The 14,005-nt window shown below is 46.5% G+C and overlaps 1 pseudogene; it reads left to right on the top strand.

The window, feature by feature from the left end:
* The first annotated feature begins 9,584 nt into the window (after nucleotides 1-9,584).
* On the top strand, nucleotides 9,585-10,483 carry LOC116640779 (annotated as a pseudogene).
* The last annotated feature ends 3,522 nt before the right edge of the window (nucleotides 10,484-14,005 follow it).

Consider the following 14,005-nt stretch of genomic DNA (forward strand, 5'->3'; position numbering starts at 1 on the left):
GGAGCGCGGCGGCCCTTCTACTAAAAATCTAAGGCTGTTTGTCCTCGAGCTTCTAGGCTGCTCTCCGGGAAATGGGTGCAGCCAAGGGAGAGACTTTGCGGGGAGCCCGGGCTAGGCCCTCCATGCACGCTAAGCCCCCTGCCCGACGACGGTCCACCGCACAGCCCGTGAACGCCCATCCGCAGCCCGCGCTGTGTCTAGCGCTTCACGCTGGCTGTCCCGTCGTCGTCCCGCAAGGCTTCTGATCACGCCACTACCTTTGAAACGTGGTCCTGTCCCCGGTCTGAATTCGCTGTGCCGACAAGCCAGGTCTTGCGTCTTTGCCTCCTAGTTCCTAAAGGGCGCCCACCCTGAGTGTGTGTGGAGCAGGTCTGGGGGGGCGGGGGAGGGGCAATGCTGCGGCTGACTGTGTCTTTGTAAATAAATGAGGTTGAGGAGCGAGGGGGAAGGCAATCTGTGCTTGCGTCTGAGCCAGGCCACTCTGTGACCTAAGGCCTCTTGTTTTACTTTTCTGTCCCTCAGTTGCCTCATCTGTGAAATAAGGGATAAAATAATAGCTATCTCTACTAACTGTAAGAATTAAAACGATTCTCTGGGAAAGGCTTAGAAGAATACTCGGCATATAGTAAGTGCAATATGTTTAACTATGGTCATTATTGTTACTGGCTGTGGCCTTGTGTTGTCAGCCTCTGTGTATGCTGCGTCCTTCCTGTGGGGACCCCTGTGTGTGGATGTGGAGGGAGGTCTACATGTGTCTGTGTGTGTATCATCTGGAGATTCCTGTGTATATCTCAGTGTGTGTTTGCTCCCTGTGGGTCTACTGCGGGGCGGACAACCAAAAAGCGTGGCCTGAGTATAGAGTTTGTATACACGTGAAGTCTGTGTATCTGGGTGCACAGCCCTGTAATGGGGGGCCGAGGTGAGCATACTGGTGAGCTAGGCTGTGTGCCTGGACCATGAGCTTCTCCCTCAGGCCACCGAAGCCTGGCCTGACTTCCAGCACCTGGCCAGGAACAAGGGAATAATCAATAACTCAAAGATGAAGGTCACCAGGAGAGGATGGATAGCTCCAGCAGAATCTTAGGCCTCAACTTTAACCCTCTCCTGCCAAGAGGAGAAATTCATCATCACCCAGAGGAAAAAAACAATCTTTGTGACCATTTTAAGGGGAGGGGCGGCATAGTCACCTCTCCTGGGATGCCAGGAAGCCAAGTCAAGAATTCATATTTGTTCAGCCCCTACCAAGTGCAAATTCCCCGTTATTAGCCCACAAGGACTTTACAGCGATGTTATGAGGTGGGTAATATTAAACTCATCCAATCCCCAAGGAAACTGAGGCTTCCTGAGCAGACACAACCGCGTCCAGTCACAGGCTAAGTTGGAGCTGGCATTCACAGCCAGGTCGGCCTGGTTCCATCTGCCTTGCTGCTTTCACTGTGCCATCGAAGACCCTCAGGACTGTGGTTCCACCACTCACCCCCTCCACCTCTCTGGAGCTGTAAAACCAGCAGCCTGTTTGAAGATCCCCCAATGTGCGTCTCCTGGGTCACAGCCCCCTGGGAGACCAGTGCTGGTGTGAGAGGAGAGAAACCTCTTCCACTGGGACAGTCACAGAGCACCATTGATCTGGCCCTGCCCAGTTTCTCTGCCTCCTGGCCGCTCCCAGGGTGCCCTTCTGGAAGAGGCAGGGGCCACACTGCTCTGCACATCCCAGGCTACTGCACGCAGGAGACCTGGGTGCCTCCTTTGCTGGGCTCTGCAGCACTGTTCTCACTTAGTAGGAATAGAGCTTGAGCTCTATAGCTCTGTGTTATCCCATAAAACTAGCCCCAACTATGACCCTCTTCCTGGGAAGATTTCAGAAGCACAGAGAAGTCTCCCCGAATTTCTTCTCCCCAAATCTCCACACCCCATCACTGCTGCCTAAAACTCTGTTCACAGTTCCACTGAAAGATCCACTTACTGTGCAAAGACCCTTGAGAAAGAACAGAATAACAGGTGGTCATTCACACTCCAGTGATAGTGGCTCTTACCCTGGGAACGAGACCTGAGGGCCCCAGAGCTGGGGGGGGGGAGGGGTTGTCACCAAAGCAGTCCCGATCACTAAAATCAAAACAAAACAAAAAAAGCCGACTTTTATTATTTTACAGTTTTGCTTAGTCCTCCCATCCTTTCTCTTCCTTCTACAATTCTAGAACCAGAAAGCTGGATGAGCCTCTAGAGACTGTCTCTTCTGGGCCTGTGCTTGACAGAGAAGAAACTGACCACCACAGAAGGTGTTCCTCTCCCTGCCTGTCCGTGCAAGGCTAGATCCACTTGGGGGGCCCGGACGGCTCCAACACCTGCGTACACGCAAGCACATGCATAACACGCACACCCACACTGGACTTCCTTCGCCACTAACTGCCTTCCCGTCCTTACCTGCTTGGGAGACCTTCACTGGCACAAAGATGTTTTGTCTCCTTGTTTTCCTGGAGTCACGTATGTGCGGAGCAATACTGGGAATAACCTACATCTTCAGTATTGTCACCATGATGGCTAACATACTGGCCTCTTGCTTGGGGCCACCTTCACACGCATGACTGCCCTTATCCTCACAATTCTGGAAAGAAGTTACTATTGTTGGAATTATCCCTACTTCACAGATGAGGAAACTGAGGCTCGGAGAGGTTAAGTAATTTGTCCCAGGTGACAAAGCTGGTGGAGCCTATGAACCAGCCTCTCTGCCTCCAGATCCTGCTTAGGGAGTCACTGCACCATCTCGCCTCCCGATCACTTACAAAGCGGATGCCACAGGCACGATGGCCCCCAACACAAAGGAAGTTGATGCTTGTGGAAGGAGCATTCATCTTTACCATGAGTATCAGCAAGGAAACTGAAGCTCAGTGACCTTGCATCCAGCAGGTAAGTGACAGAGATGGAGCCGGAAGCCAGGGCTCTCCCTGCTGGCATCCCTGGGGATGGGGTTCCGCCATTGTCCCTCTGAGGGCCAGCCCCATGCCCAGAGTCCTCTACTTTTCTCCCAAGGCAATTGGTGATGTTGTAGAGAAGAGGCCAAGGAGGGCCTCAGCATTCATGTCCTCACCCACCATACAGCTCTGAGAGTGGGGGTTTTGGTGTGGGATTTTGGCACCATGCTTCAGAGAAAGCAACTAAGACCTGAGAAACGGCAGAAACTTGACAAGATTCTAGGCCTCCTGACATCCAAACCTGTGCTCTTGCCCCAGCCTCTCTTGCCTGCCTCCCACTGAGTCCCTTTGAGCACACGGGAACCCCATGGCATGGTGCCACTGGGTCCCCTCTCCCTCCCTCCTGAGCCCATTCCCTCTTCCCTAACCGCCATTGAGCACCTGCTGCAGGCTGGGTCCTGGGCTAAGCAATTGCAGACCATCTCATTTAATGCAGAGGTCGCACGCCCATGAAGCCAGCCCTGCCTCGAAGGTAGGTAGGTCTTAAACATTTTTTTTAAGATTTTATTTATTTATTGGTCAGAGAGAGAGAGCGCGCGCAGGAGGAGGGGCAGGCAGAGGCAGAGGGAGAAGCAGGCTCCCCGCTGAGCAGGGAGCCCTATGTGGGGCTCGATCTCAGGACTCCAGGATCGTGACCTGAGCAGAAGGCAGATACTTAACTGACTGGGCCACCCAGGTGCCCCAAAGTTAGGTAGGCCTTACATTCACCATTCAGCAGCTCAGAAATGAAGAAATCAATAACTTCACATGTTAATACAACCAGTAAGAGGTGGAACTGAGACTCAAACCCACACCCTCACTGATCAGTGAGACTAGTTGCAAACTTGTGCTACTGAGTCTGTCCATATGGGAATGGTCTTGTTTGTTCGTTTGTTACTTTGTTTACAGTGGACATGTGTTGAAGTCATTCTCTATTAAGAAACCCATGGTCAGGGTGCCTGGGTGGCTCAATCAGTTGAACATCTGCCTTCAGCTCAGGTCATGATCCTGGGGTCCTGGGATCGAGCCCCGCATCAGGCTCCCTGTTTGGCAGGGAGTCTGCTTCTCCCTCTCCCTCTGCCCCAGCCTTTTGTTTCTTTCCAAATAGCACCCTGAAGATAGCTTTAGGGACAACTGCTAACCCTGGACTTTGGGACTGGAGGGGGCCATGGGAAGGAGCTGTGCCTGGTGTTTTGGGGGAAAGCTGCATTTTTCCTATCTCTCCAGGAGGGGGAGTCCTCGCCAGCTTGGCACAGCCTGGGAGTGCTTCTGAGCCTCTGGCCGGGAGCACGGGTGTTCCGGGCTGTCTTCTGCCAGCCTGCAGCCTCACTGGGCCTCCCTTCCAGTGCTCCGTTTCCACCTAGAATGATTCCTTCCCTTGCTGAGATCCAGGTAATGGGTAACATGAGGAAGAAAGGGAGGAAAGCAATGAGGGAGAGACTGAGCTCCACAGGGAATAGATTCACCAAAGCAGGATTGGATGGTTGTTTTGCTGAGAGGCCAGCCTCCTGCCACATGGACTAGGCTTCAGGTTGGGGCCCTGGATGGACAGGGTGTCCTTCACTGAAGCAGGTAACACAGTAGAGAGGAAAATAATTGTAGGAGACGATTCTCTCCTTTGACCAAACTCTAGCCAGGCTCCTCTGAGCCCTTTCTCCACAAGGCCTCAACCTTGAACAAAACACTAACATGGTTTCTAGCAGCTCAAGGCTGCATCCATAGGACCACCCTGCCCCCCCACCCAAGTGCCTTCCTCAGAAACTCAAGGCTGTCAAGAGAATTTACTGTTTGTTCCTGTCAACATCTGAAGATAGGGCCCCTGTCTCCCAGCCACTGTGGAGGGGAGGAGCCCACCTTGGATAAGCACCAATTAGCAAACCCAGATGGGTTTCTCATGAACCAACCCCCATTTCCTCCCTCCCTATTCCCTCATTCTCCCTTTAAAACACCTGGTCACCTCTGTACAAGTCAAAGTTGAGTCCAGTTCACATGGGACTCTTGGCCCTGGTACCGTAGTATACTGCTGATTAGAATCTGTCCTTGCCACTTTACCTAGAGTCCGGCTTTGCTCACCTTTGACTTGGGATCAGCAGGGTGGGGAGGGCAGCAGTGGGGGCTGGAAAGACTTCCTGGAGGCCACGGCATCTCGTCTGAGCCCTGTGGGACGAGTATGATTCTTCCAGGCCGAGAAGGAGGAGGAGGAGGGAATGGTTTTGTAGACAGAGCAAGGAGATACGTGAGTCAAGCGCATTTGGGGGGAAATGTGAACAGTGGGGAGAGGGTGGAGTGAGGACTGAACGTGGGCAGGGGCACGAGCAAAGCCACAGCCACGCCGCAGGTGCATGTGGCTGGACTGTCACAGAGGAGGCAGCCGAGCAAAAGACTGAACGAGAAGTTTGGGTTCCACCGTAGGAAGCCTCACACGCCAGGCTGAGGAACTCTGAGGGCATTCCCTTGACAGAGGAGAACTTCTGTGATCCTGTTGTAGTGTGAAGAGATTCGGATGGGAACATGGCATGAACAGAGCTGTTCTGTGGAAAGATTAACACACGGATGAGTCAAGCGAGGCAAGAAGTAACGAGAACGTAAATCAGGAGGGTGTGGGGGCGGGGTGTGAGGCAAGAAGACGTGCCTGTGGACTTTGGGCCGGCCCCTCTCTCTCTTTAGAAACAGGCAGGTCAGGAGGAAGGCTGGTCTGGGGGAAGGGTGGATGGTGATCAATTAATCTCAACCAGTCACATGGGGTAAAGAGAAGAATTTCTATATGTAATCCTGAGGCAAGAGGAAAAGAATACCACTCATTTGTAACTTACTTGTTAAAGATATTGAAAAAACATTCTGAAAATCTGGGTTAAGATTCAGACACCAGCATCATGGGGACCAATTTTGCATTGTGAATTGTATCTTTCTGGGGTGGAAGGAGACTTAAGGTTTTCTCTGCTGTGCTATCTGGGCCAGACCTGAAGTCAGGGAATGCGGGCATGGACTCAGAATCACCCTGACTCACGTGGTCTTTGTATTTTTCGTTAGTAGTATTTCTAGATTCAAATGAGAGGAACTGTCAGCTATCTGCTTCATTTGAACATTAGTGACGCTTATTTTTCAATGGATTTCCCCAGCAGAAAAACTAAATATTGTCATTAGCTCCACCATCCTGCACAGATGTGTGTGGGTTTAGGTTTTGCAGACTTTGGGGTCCAGTTACAGTCCCCTAACCAATCAGAGATGCTTCCCTTTTATGAGACTCAGACAAATGGATAATGATTTATCGTATGTCCTCAAATGTGAGGATGCCTCTTCATAAAGCTATAGTCATAGTCTTTTAAAAGTTTTTTGGTGTTTTGTTTTTTTTAAGTAGGCTCCACGACCAGTGTTGAGCCCAACGTGGGGCTTAAACTCATGACCCTGAGATCAAGACCTGAGCTGAGAGTCGGATGCTTAACCAATGGAGCCACCCAGGTGCCCGTTAAAGGTTTTAAAGGACGTCTTTTAGTCTTTCCAACACATATTCATAAGATGCTAAATATGTATGTTTTTTCTCCTAACAAGGACCAAACATTCATGCCCTATTTTGTCTCTTCGTCACCTTAAAATAAAATAGGAATTATAAATGACACCAAATGTTTGGCTACAATCGAAGTCCATCAAGCAACAATTTTTCAAAAAAAAAAAAATGCGCAGACGATCCTCTTTCACTGGAAAACATCTTCTGAAGGCTACAGTTACTAGCAAATTCCAAAAATAGACAATAAATGAGATAATAGAATCTGGGTTGTCACCTTTTGTCCAGTGGGATTATCCGATGTCTAATCATAGACAGATTGTGATTAATGTGATTGTGGATGGGGCATTAATCCGATTCAGGAGGAATCCGGTCAGATTTTCATCTGCTCCAAATGTGTAATTGGTTTGGAGGCAGCAGAAAAGCAGCTTGTACCAGATTTTGCCGCATCATGGTGACGAGGTCTATTTTGATCAGCTTGAGTTATGGACAATAGAAATTATTTATAGCCACTATAGACATGCCTTATACTTGTAAAGACCTTCAAAACAAAATCACACTCCTCTTGCTGTTGTCGGAATCTCATTCAGCTGAATCCTGGTGCCCACAGCTTATAAAAAGCAAGGAGGAGAAGAGATTAAAGGCCGGTAGTTTCCTCATCAAATACTGACTGAACATTACAAGGAGCAAGAGGTTGAGCCAGGCAGTAGAAAAGGCCAACGGATGCACACAGAATGGTCTTGGCCCCAGAGGATTTTGCTCTAGTTGAGAAGAGGGACCCAGCCTCAGGAGAGCACAGGCATCCACAGAAAGCAATACGTGGTGAGGCTCATTCAAGCCAAGCGTGAAGGAGAATTCCCTTTGAACTAGACAAGTTTCACGAAGGTGGTGGGATTTGAGCTTTAAAGGAGAGAAGCTTCCAGTGTGGCTCGTGAGTGAGGAGGGAGAGTGCCAGGGGCAGAGGCTGGGCTGCACATATGCCCCGGGTACAGGGAAGGATGATCTGGGGAGAGTGGAGGGAGGGAAGGTGCTGTCATCGGTTGAGAAGCTATGGATGGTGCTTCATTGATCTCCTTCATTCCTCGTGCATCAGCAGGGTGCTCTGGGCTAATAGAAAGCCTAGCGAAAAGTGGTATAAACAGGAAATGAGCTGGCTCAAACAACAAGCCCAGAGGTAGGGCAGACTGTATAGTTAGATGAGCCTGGGGTCTGAGGTGTCATCAGCAGGTTCTTTCTGTTTCCCTGCTCTACTGTTGACAGGCTCAGCTTCATTCTGAGGGTGATTCTTATGTTCACACAATGGCTGCCAAAATACTTGGGACCATATGCCTCCTGTCTGTGACCAGGGAGAGAAGCTGGCTTCCTGGGGCTCTCACCAAAGAGCAAGGAAGCTTCTTTTCAGAATCCCCCAGAAAACCTGTTTTCTGTTCCATTGACCCACACTGGCTTAGATCTGCCCCTTCCTGAACCAATCACTGACAAGGAATTAGGGATTTCCATGTTGGCTTAGACTAATCAGCACGGGCACATATACCCCACTACTGGGTGCTGATAAATGCTGAAGAACTGGCTCTTTAGGAAAGAACTTATATATATACATATATGTTTATTATAAATTTATTGATATGAAGGAAGTATAGCAAATAATTTACAAATAATAATAAAATATGCAATTGTATTGTAATTGTACATTGTAATTTGAATTGTAATGGTAATTGTGATTGTAAATATGTAATTGTATGGTAATTGTAAATTCCACATAGCCAATTGATTCTTATAGAATACTTTCATTGATTTTTGCCAAACTTTTGCTAATTTATGGTTGCATAATTAAGTAAATAAATATCTTTCCTATAATCTAGCAATAAACAATTATAAAAATATAGTACAGTTAGGGGTGCCTGGGTGGCTCAGTTGGTTAAGCGTCTGCCTTCGGCTCAGGTCGTGATCCCCGGGTCCTGGGATCGAGTCCTGAGTTGGGCTCCCTGCTCAGTGGAGAGTCTGCTTCTCCCTCTCCCTCTGCCTGCTGCTCCACCTGCTTGTGCTCTCTCTCCCTCAAATAAATAAATAAAATCTTTTAAAAATATACTACAATTAATATATTTTAAATGAAAACATTTAAAATCCTATCATTAAGTCAACAAGAAATGTAAAAAGTCTATATGAAGAAAACTTTCTTGACTAGGGCCATGTAAAACAAAAAACACATGGAGTACCAAAATATGTTCCAGTATAGAATTATATATATATGACAACAGTTTTCCTCCAATTTATCTATAAATGTATAAATCCATAAATGTAATTTGGTATACCACAAATATAATTAAATTGCCAATGGAATTTGACATAATAATTCAAAAGATAAAATGAAAAAAGAAATGTGTGAGAATTAGTGAGGACAGTTTATAAAAGAGAAATGAACGGTGCTTTTCCCTATTAGATATTCAAATGCAGTATAAAGTTCTAATAATGAAAATAGTTTGACACTAAAGCAGAACTTGGCAGATTTATTTTTTTATTTTTATTTTTTTAAAAGATTTTATTTATTTATTTGACAGAGAGAAACACAGCGAGAGAGGGAACACAAGCAGGGGGGTGGGAGAGGGAGAAGCAGGCTTCCCGCTGAGCAGAGAGCCCAATGCAGGGCTCGATCCCAGGACCCTGGGATCATGACCTGAGCTGAAGGCAGACACTTAATGACTGAGCCACCCAGGCGCCCAGAACTTGGCAGATTTAATATAACATTGAAAAGGCCAAAAATCAGACTTTTGGTTTGATAGGAATTCAATGGAAAAGCAAGCAATGATTCAGTATATATTACTGGTGCATTTGAAAAAATTTAAAGTCAGACCTCTCTGCACCCCACCTTTTACCAAAACCTTCTTCAGATGGATTAAAGATTTAAATGTAATGATAAAACCACAAAGGCACTAGACAAAAATATACGTGACTTTTCCTGTAACCTTGGGATGAGGATGGGCCTTCCAAGTGGCACAAGGAAGGTAGACCCCAGACGGGAAAGACCAATGAGTTTGACTGCATAAAAGTGCAATGACTGTTGTGCTTTCCAGGCATCCCCATGAGGGTGGCATCGTCTTTAAACCCTGCATGGCAATCCCTGACACACCACCATGATGCCCAGGGAAGACAGGGTGACCTGGAAGTCCAGCTGCTTCCTTAAGATCATCCAACTTTTGGATGATTATCCAAAATGCTTCACTGTGGGAGCAGACAACATGGATTCCAAGCAGATGCAGCAGATCCGCATGTCCCTCCGTGGGAAGGCTGTGGTGCTGATGGGCAAGAACAAGGCCATCCAAGGGCATCTGGAGAACAACCCAGCTCTGGAGAACCTGTTGCCTCATAACTGGGGGAGTATGGGTTTTGTGTCACCAAGGAGGACTTCACTGGGATCAGGGACATGCTGCTGGCCAATAAGGTGCCAGCTGCCACCCGTGCTGGTGCCATAGCCCCATGTGAAGTCACTGTGCCAGCTCAGGACACTGGTCTGGGGCCTGAAAAGACCTCCTTCTTCCAAGCTTTCGGCATCACCACTAAAATCTCCAGGGGCACCATTGAAATCCTGAGTGATGTGCAGCTGCTTGAGACTGGAGACAAAGTGGGAGCCAGTGAAGCCTCACTGCTGAGCATGCTGAACCTCTCCCCCTTCTCCTTGGGGCTTTGGGCTGATCATCTAGCAGGTGTTTGACAAGGGCAGCATCTACACCCCTGAAGTGCTTGACACGACAGAGGAAACTGCATTTTCACTTCCCAGAGGGTGTGCGTGCTGCCAGCATCTGTCTGCAGCTAGGTTACCCCACTATTGCATCAGTGCCCCATTCTACCATCAATGGATACAAGCGGGTCCTGGCTTTGTCTGTGGAGGCTGATGACACCTTCCCACTTGCTGAAAACGGTCATGGCCTTCTTGGCTGATCCATCTGCATCTGTGGCCACAGCCCCAGCCAAAGTTGAAGCAAAGGAAGAGTTGGAGGAGTCCAATGAGGATATGGGATTTGGTCTCTTAGACTAATCACCAAAAGCAACCAATTCAGCTAACTTTATTTGTGAAACAAGGAAATGTAAGCTTAATTCTCTTACAAAAAAAAAAAAAAAAAAAGCAATGTTTATTGCTGTTTATTATTTATGACAGACAAATGGGTTGATAACCTTACAAAAAAAGGTTTAATGGGGCGGCTGGGTGGCCCAGTCATTAAGCGTCTGCCTTCAGCTCAGGTCATGATCCCAGAGTCCTGGGATCGAGCCCAGCATCGGGCTCCCTGCTCCGCAGGAAGCCTGCTTCTCCCTCTCCCACTCCCCCTGCTTGTGTTCCCTCTCTCGCTGTGTCTCTCTGTCTGTCAAATAAATAAATAAAATCTTCAAACAAAAAAAGGTTTAATGTATTAATGACTTAAATAAGAAAGTGATGAATGCTAACAGAAAAATGCGCTGGAAAGAAGAAAAAAGCATGATCAATTACACATGAAAAAATTATTGTTGCACCACAAACTCAGTAGCTTAAAATAACACCCATTTATTGTCTCCCAGTTTCTGTAACTCAGAATTCTGGACATGGCTTAATTGGGTTCTCTGCTCAGGGTCTTACAAAGCTGAAATGAAGGTGTTGGCTGGGCTGCATTTTCATATGAGGCTTGACTAGGAAAGATAATCTTCCAAGCTCCCAGACTGGTGGTAGAATTCATTTACTTGCAACATTATGTCATGACAGCTTGCTTCTTCAAAATCAGCAGCAGCAGCAAGGGAGAGCGAGCGAGAGAGAGACAGAGAGAGAGAAAGAGAGAGATTCTGCTGAGTTGAGTTTCCAACTTGATGGGGACTTTTTTTGGGGGGGACTTTTTTTTTTAAGGTTTTTATTTATTTATTTGAGAGGGAGAGAGAGCACAAGCAGGGGGAAAGGGAGAGCGAGAGGGAGAAGCAGACTCCCCGCTGAGCAGGGAGCCCGTTGAGGGGCTCGATCCCAGGACCCCAAGATCATGACCTGAGCTGAAGTCAGACGCTTAACTGGCTAAGCCACCCAGGTGCCCCTTGAGGAGGCCCTTTTAAAGGGTTCACCTAATTAAGTAAGGCCCACTTACTTTTCATGAACCCCAAATCAACTGATTAGAACTTCAATTACATCTGCAAAATCCATTCACTTTTGCTATACTTGTTAGAAACAAATCATAGACATTCAAGGGGAGGGGATTATACAGGGTTTGGATCATTGGGGGTAACCTTAGAATGTACCCACCACATTAGTAACAAAAGAAAAGCAAATTAAAGCATTATGAGTAATCATTTTTGGCCTCTCACATTGGCAAAGATTTAAAAATCAAAAACCCCAAAATTCCCAGTGTTGGCAAAGTGTGAGAAAACTGGCCCTATCATAGCCTGTTGGAAGGAGTGTCGAGGGGTACAACATTCTGAAAAGGCACAACAATCTGAAATGCAATTTTGCAAAACTTGCCAAAGACTTAAAACTCTGCAGTCTCTTTGACCCAGCATACCTTCTGCTAGAAACTAGTCATGGAAATACTTACAGATAATGTACATAAAGATTTAATCTTGAGGTTGTACACTGAAGCTTTATTTATAATACCAAACACTAAAAAAAAAAAAAAGAGGAGGGGGATAAAAATGAACAAAAGTAAAAGGCTGGTTAAATAAATTGCAGTAAATCCATATAATGGAAATGAACTGATTCACACTGTTTTACAGTTTGAACCCCAGTGCCAGGCACCCCTGGTCAGAATCCAGGCTCTAGCATTTAGCAGCTCTGTGAAATGGGTGTGTACCAAAACCTCTCTGAGCCTCAGTTACAAAGATGGAATAATAACAGTACCCACCTCATCGGGTTGTTGTGAGGATTAAATGCTCATTCATGTACCTGTTGGGCCAAGTCAGCACTTAATTGTGGAGCAGGAGGGGGGAGGATGGAGTATCATGAAGTTACCAAACAGCTTATACAAAATAATTCCATTTTTGTTTTAAAGAGTTAAATGATAAACTCAGCAAATACAATAGAAAGTCATCTTTCAGACTGTCACATTTATTTCCTCTAAGAAGTGGGATTATAGAGAATGTCTATTTTCTTCTTTATGCGTTTTTAAATTCACCGATTGTCTTACACTATATACTTATGACTTTAGAGGGAAAATACACAAACTCTCTTTTTTTAAAGAAAGGAAAAGTAAGCCCTGAATGATCAGGAAGGCCTCAAGAACGAGGTGGGGATTGAACAGGTCTTGTATGACAATGGTTCTCAGACTTTTGGAATTCAAGATCTAAGAAAAAACGATAGGGACATCATATGGGACTGCCACTATTCTATGTTGCTAGGTGAGACATCTATTTATTTTTTTTTAAGATGTAATTTATTTATTTGATAGAGTGAGAGAGCACAAGCAGTGGGAGCAGAGAGGGAGAGGGAGAAGCAGGCTCCCCACTGAGCAAGGAGCCTGATGTGGGGCTCGATCCCAGGACCCTGGGGTCATGACCCGAGCTGAAGGCAGACACTCAACCGACTGAGCCACCCAGGAACCCCCGCCAAGTGGGACATTTTTTAAAAAATTACTATCTACTATCATCACTTGATATAAGAGGAAACATACTAACACCGAAAAAAGAAAAGATCAGTTTCAGAATAAATAGTCCTTTCCATTGAGTTTTGTGAAAAACTCATTGCATCATTTTTATTTTTCTCATCTTGGGCTGAATATTGGGAACAACTGGGGTAGGGTCTTGGAAATGAAAAGGGTCACCAGCAAAGCAGGGAGGCAGCAATGTGGGCACTGTGGAAGGTCTGGCCCCAAGGCTCTCATTACAGTTTCATGGTGTATGAGGTGAGTATGGAGACTCCTGGGGGCCAAGTGATGATTAGTTCTCAGGGATCCTAATGACGATAATTTGAAATCCCTTTCCTAAGCACTGAGAATACATCTGTGAATAACACAGACATAGTCCCTACCCTTTCTCATGGAGGAGGAGACTATGGGACAAGTGTCTTTCATTAAATCTATGAGATCAGAGGAGCTATCAGTCTCCTCTCCTGCATCTTCTACAGGACTGGTGAAGGACAGCAAGCTCAGCAAAGATCTTCTGAACCACAGAGACTTCAGGTGCCCTGAAAGTCTGGCTGAGGACATTACAGGGAAGGACAGCCATCCAGTGGGACTTCAGATGGTATCTCTTGGGCACCTGCAGGCTCTTTGCACCAACAAATGTTTTAGTATTCATTTCTATCTATGAGTATATTGGAAAGATATGCATGTTTTATTAAGCTCAGAATAAGACTTCAATATTTATGTATAAAGCTCAAGCTTCACTTCAGCATTAAGAAGGCTAGCAAAATGCAAGTCTAATTCGATAATGTAGGCATATTCCTTTGCCATTAATCCCATGAATCATACATGTCTCCTCTAAGAGCCTGAAATCTGAATATTTTAGCACAAGTAAATTATCAGGAGAGTAAAAACTCACTAATTGGGACAAACTGGGAGCAGTCAGAATGCATTCTAGAGGATGTTAAAATCAAAGTTACCTTCTCATAAAATCT

Source organism: Phoca vitulina, unplaced genomic scaffold (assembly GCF_004348235.1).
Source record: "Phoca vitulina isolate PV1807 unplaced genomic scaffold, GSC_HSeal_1.0 scaffold20, whole genome shotgun sequence".
Lineage (NCBI taxonomy): Eukaryota > Metazoa > Chordata > Mammalia > Carnivora > Phocidae > Phoca > Phoca vitulina.